Source organism: Drosophila arizonae, chromosome X (genome assembly GCF_054131065.1).
Source record: "Drosophila arizonae isolate 15081-1271.41 chromosome X, UAZ_ARI_1.0, whole genome shotgun sequence".
Taxonomy (NCBI): domain Eukaryota; kingdom Metazoa; phylum Arthropoda; class Insecta; order Diptera; family Drosophilidae; genus Drosophila; species Drosophila arizonae.
In genome coordinates, this window is record NC_142927.1 from 16,652,433 (window position 1) to 16,657,841 (window position 5,409).

Sequence of the window (5,409 nt, forward strand, 5' to 3'; positions counted from 1 at the left end):
TTTCCAGTTTCCTTTCCAGTTTCTATTGCTTTCTCGGGTTCCCCTTACACTTCTTCCGCTTTCGTTCCATTCTTCGGGTTTCTTTCCAGTTTCCTTTCCAGTTTCCTTTCCAGTTTTCTTTCCAGTTTCCTTTCCAGTTTCAATTGTCTTTCCAGTTTCTTGCTACACTTCTCTGTCTCTGTTGCAGCAGATCTACCAATCTCTCTTCCAGCTGCTCTTCCCTTACCCTTTCAGTTACAGCTTCCTTTCCAGTTGAGCTTCCAGTTTCCAGCTCCATTTCTAATCTCAGTGTCACTTTTATTCCATGCCGCCATCTGGATCTTGAACTAAAGAGAAAAGTTGTCACTGCATTGATTTTCTTTTGCTCTTCTTCTTCTGCTGTTTTTTTTTTTTTTTTTTTTTTTATTTTTTTCTTTTTTTTGATGCTGCCTTCCAGCAAATGTCATTGACCACACGCCGCACACCGCCTGCTGCACACCGCATGCCGCCGCCTCCTGCCGCTTGCCACATACCGCACTCCACTTGCCACACGTACAACAAAGGGGCGTTGCAATGGGCCAAAACGGTCTGGCGGTTAAGAGGCGTTGGCCGAGGGCTGGGCGGGGTGGGTGGCATGGACGGCGTGGACGGGCTGGAGGGGGAGCCGCAGTCAACAACCACCAAAAGTAATCATCGCAAACGTTGTCGGCGAACTTGTTTGGGTGGATTGCATTGCAGGACGAGACGGACGCCGAGTCGAAGGAGGAGCAGGGCGAGCAGGAGGATGCCAACTGGCGTCCAGCTGTGAGGCGAAACTATGACGGCCTTTGGCCTCCAGCTGCCGTTGTCCAGAAGCCAACGAGCCACGTCGCTGCTGCAAAGCCAAACTAAAAGCAAAAGCAAAAGCAAAAGCGAACGAGAATCCGAATCCGAATCCAAAGCGAATGCGAATGCGAATGCGATTAACGTTTCAATATGCGACAGTTGCAGCATGGAAATGGCCCAGGCACAAGTTAAAGCTGAGGCAGTGGTCGTCGCCAAAGGTGGGGCACTCGGACTGGCACTCTGACAATGGGCATGCCCACCACCAGCACCACCGGCACCGCCGACAGCTGACTGTGGCCAGCCGCGCACCCCGCACCCCGCACCCCGCACCCCGCCGTGGCACGTCTGGGGACCGCTTGTGGATTTGGATTCGTTCACTCATAGAAAATAATGTGCTAAGCTGCAGCAGCAGCAGCAGCAGCAGGAGCAGCAGCAGGAGCAGCAGCAGGAGCAGCAGGAACAGCAGCAGCAGGAGCAGAAGCAGCAGCAGCAGCAGCAGGAGCAGCAGCAGCAGCAGCAGGAGCAGCAGCGACTCCTGTTGCCCACCTCTTGCCAGGAACTTGACTCAGTTGTTGCAATTGTTGTTGTTGCTGTTGTTGTTGTTGTGCAAGGGACAAAAGGTCATTATAACTTGACTTGACATATAAAAAGCTGCAAAAATGTCCACCCATAAAGCCAGCTGTACTCGCTGCAGCCGAGCAGGGGGCGGCAGCTTCAACGTGTGGGGGCATGGCCAGCCATCTGCTGCGGCAGCGCGCTGCAGACGTAATGGCAATTAACGCTGCCACTTACGTAACGCAGTTGCCATTACGTCACGCAAGCAGCTGGCGGCACTCGACCCCGATCAGAAGTCGTCATTAGTGTTGCAGAATGGCCACATCTAGTGTTGGACAACGGTGCCAGCAGAGATGCTCCAACAGCTATTTCAATTCTGGAAGGAGTAAAACGAACTATAGATATTTATATATAATTATTATTAATTTATCTGAGCATCTATCTTTATCTGCGTATCTAACTTTACAGTTATCTATATTTATATATATTTATATATTTATACCTATGGGTATATATTGTATATATGTATATAATTACCTACATGTAGTAAGAGCTCTTTTTTATTATTATTAATTTTTACTTTCTTCTTGGGTTTCATATCAAAAGGAAATTTTTAAGTGATATGATAATAAAATATATTTCTATATGTATATGACATATTATATATGTATTTATAGTTTATTTGAACAGCTTACTCCTCATCCATTTCCTATTTGTATCTCATTTTACGCTAATGATACGTCGTAGTCAGGGCCGTATTAAACCTTAACGAGGCCCTGGTTTGAATTATCTGTAGTGATTATATTTTCCTGCCACCTACTCGAATTTTATATATATACTAGCTGGCCCGGCAAACGTTGCATTGCCCTCTATATTATTTCTAGGTAAAAAATTGTTGAAAGCTATGTTGTTCAGGTTGGGATACAATCTAATTAATTTATTAATCGGATTTTCATTCAAGCACCTTGTGGTAAACGACATTCTTCGTTTTTTGGTCAGGTGCAAGAACGAATAATGCGGATGGTTTGCCAACACGTGAGCATGCCACGTAGAATTGACCATGAGAAAAACACGCATTTTCTAGATTGAGGCCACAAATAGTCAATGGCAATGTCACTTTACCACTAAGGCAGCACAAACCGGGCGTTTCACCAGCAAACTTCAATGCGCCACAATGTTGGCAAACAACGTCCATTGGACCAATGCAAACTAAACGATTCAAGCTGTAATCAATGGTGCAATCATATCGAAACGCTGCTCGATTCAAATCAATCCTTGAAACATTTCTTATTGGCATTTCACGGGCTGCCTCTCTTTGAGAAGCACGAATTAAGGCCCTTCTTTGCTGGGTACTAACGCGGAGCCTTTCTCGGGCGATTTCTCGCTCTTCGTCAGATAATTGACTCGCGCTATTCCGTAGCCTAATTGCATTATGGGTCCGCCGGGAAAGATTAGATCTTCTAGGACGCGGCATTTTTATTAATAGTAATACTGCCCTCGCACAAAACCATATAAAACAATCGAGAAATATAAATATAAATAATTTACACAAATTTATGTTTGAGACAAACAAATACCTGAACTTTCGAGATATTTAGCTTTTGTAAAAGTCCAAAAATACAATTTTTAATAATTAACTTTTTTTTTTTTAATTTCGAATTTTGAATTTTGAATTTTTTATTTATTTTTGATTGTTAGGTTTTAATCTTTTGATTTTTTTTTTTAATTTTTGCAGATTTTTGATTTGAAATATTTATAAAGTTTAAAAGTCCGAAAATATAAAAAGCCAAAAATACACTTTTTAATAATTACCTTTTTTTTTTTTAATTTCGAATTTTTAATTTTTTATTTATTTTTTGAACAGTCAGGTTTTAATCTTTTGATTTTTTGCAGATTTTTGATTTGAAATATTTTTCCTTTTGATTTGAAAATTTTTTTTTTTTTTTTTTTTTTGAATAGTCAGGTCTGCTCGAGGTCAGGAGACCGTAGACTGACTGACTACATTTGTTTATTTACTTCTACACTATTGTCAAAACTGTCACTGTTACCAAGCCTACTGGGTATAAAAAAAATTTGAACATTTGGGGAAAAAACCGCGTTTTTCAAGTATTCGGCAAATTTTTTCAGTATTTTTAAGACCCTATACTAAACTCGTTGCGGAGACAAATCCAACAAATCAAAAACCATGAAAATTGGTTCAGCCCAAATCAAGTTATAAGCAGTCTTCACTTTTACACAACTTTCTTTTATATATATAGATTTATAGATATAGAAGACTTATATATATATAGAAGACTTTTAAGAGACTCCCACCAACATGAGGAGCCCAGGCAACTCCAGCTCTGCTGATTCGGCCCTGGAAGTAGCTCAAATGTTTTTTGTATCTATCAGATATCAGATCAGCTACCAAGTGATGCACACCCAGCTGGTGCTTCACTGTAGATAGAAATTGTAAGCATAGCTGGAGACTTGATCATGCGGACAGTGATGCCAAAAAAGGGTTATGAATCGATTATTGACTCACATGATTCAATTAAGCTACGCGATTATTCATTTCAATTGATCGACAAAAAATAGTCGATTGGTCATTATTCAAATGATTTTTTCTTCAAATTTTGTATGATATGTTTTTATTTATTTATCAAATCTATAATGAAGCTTTGCCGCTAAAATGCTCCAGAGACCGAAGCGATGAAGTCTTGAAATAATCGATTATGATTGCAATTAACCGCAGTCCATTTTGCGATGTGATTAAATCGCCAAATAATCGATTATTGTGTATCGCATGATTAATCGTGCCATCACTAGCCACAACTAAGCCTCAATTGGATTTCCTGATCTGATTAAAACTAATATAATATAATATAATATAATATAATGTAATAATATACTGTATAATTGTATATAATATTTCTGACATCGATTGATTGATCTGGAATAATGGAATAACATTCAATCAAAAACACGAAGCTCCACTCTGGCTTGGCTATGGCAAAGGACACCCAGACAGCTCGGCAGACAGGTGGACGGTAGGCGGGCAGGTAGGCTAATAATGACGTAATTACGTAACGTTGTGGCTTTTTAACTAACAGAGTTTTTCAATTAGTTCCGTCGCTAATAATTCACAATGCTGCGCTGCACTTGTTGCCAACGGCCATTCGTGTAGTTCAATGCGTCCAACAATGGCTGCGGCGCACCACCTGCCACTTGCCACCTGCCACCCAGATGCCATCCACCACCTGGCCTGGCCTCACTAATTAATAACTAATGATGTGCAGTGCGCTTATTAGGGAGCTTGCATACATTATCCCAGCCTAATATCATTATATTACAACGGACGGGCGCATTGGGCGGCCCAACGGCTCCACCAACTGCCTGACAAACTGGGCTCGGCCAGCCGCCTCCTGCCCGCTGCCTGCTGCCCGCTGCCTGCTGCCCGCTGCCTGCTGCCTGCTGCCTGCTGCCTGCTGCCTGCTGCCTACTGCCAACATGTTGCGACTCGCACGCACACAAAGAAATCCAATTATGACAATCAAGGTGGACAAATGCAGTCGCAGCCGCAGCCAAAAAGGGAAATTGCAGCACCGCCAGTGGCTCATGGAAGTCAGCTGTGCGCACTGGCTGTGTGCCTGCCCCACTGACAGATGACAGACGGATAGACAGGTGGGCAGCCAGACAGGCAGCCAGGCAGACAGGCAGACAGCCGCCCCACCTGTTCGCTGCAGTTTTTGCCTCGAGTTGCTGTTCGAATGCTCTGGAGACACTTTGATGCTGACAGCCACATTGATGTGGGGAGCGAGCGTGACACGCACACAAATGCCAGCTCACACACCCTCACACGCACACACACACACACCCCCACACACACACATTGTTATTTGGAGCGCGCTTTAATTTTAGCCTGGGGAGCTTTGACCAAAAATTATCTAATAATAAGTAAGCAGCCAGCTTGCTACACACCTCCCGCCCCGCCCCCTCTCGCTCGCCCCGTTGGCCCGCACATACTTTAGATAAGCTCCATCTAATTTGCAACTAATTGCAAGTCATTAA

General features: G+C 43.1%; 1 long non-coding RNA gene across 1 annotated transcript; it reads right to left on the reverse strand.

The window, feature by feature from the left end:
• Nucleotides 1-2,266: 2,266 nt before the first annotated feature.
• On the reverse strand, nucleotides 2,267-3,815 carry LOC149267953 (uncharacterized). Its single transcript, XR_016271124.1, has 2 exons — nucleotides 2,937-3,815; nucleotides 2,267-2,850 (listed from the first exon to the last, which is right to left on the reverse strand). It is a non-coding gene; the product is annotated as an uncharacterized LOC149267953 (long non-coding RNA).
• Between the last annotated feature and the right edge of the window lie 1,594 nt (nucleotides 3,816-5,409).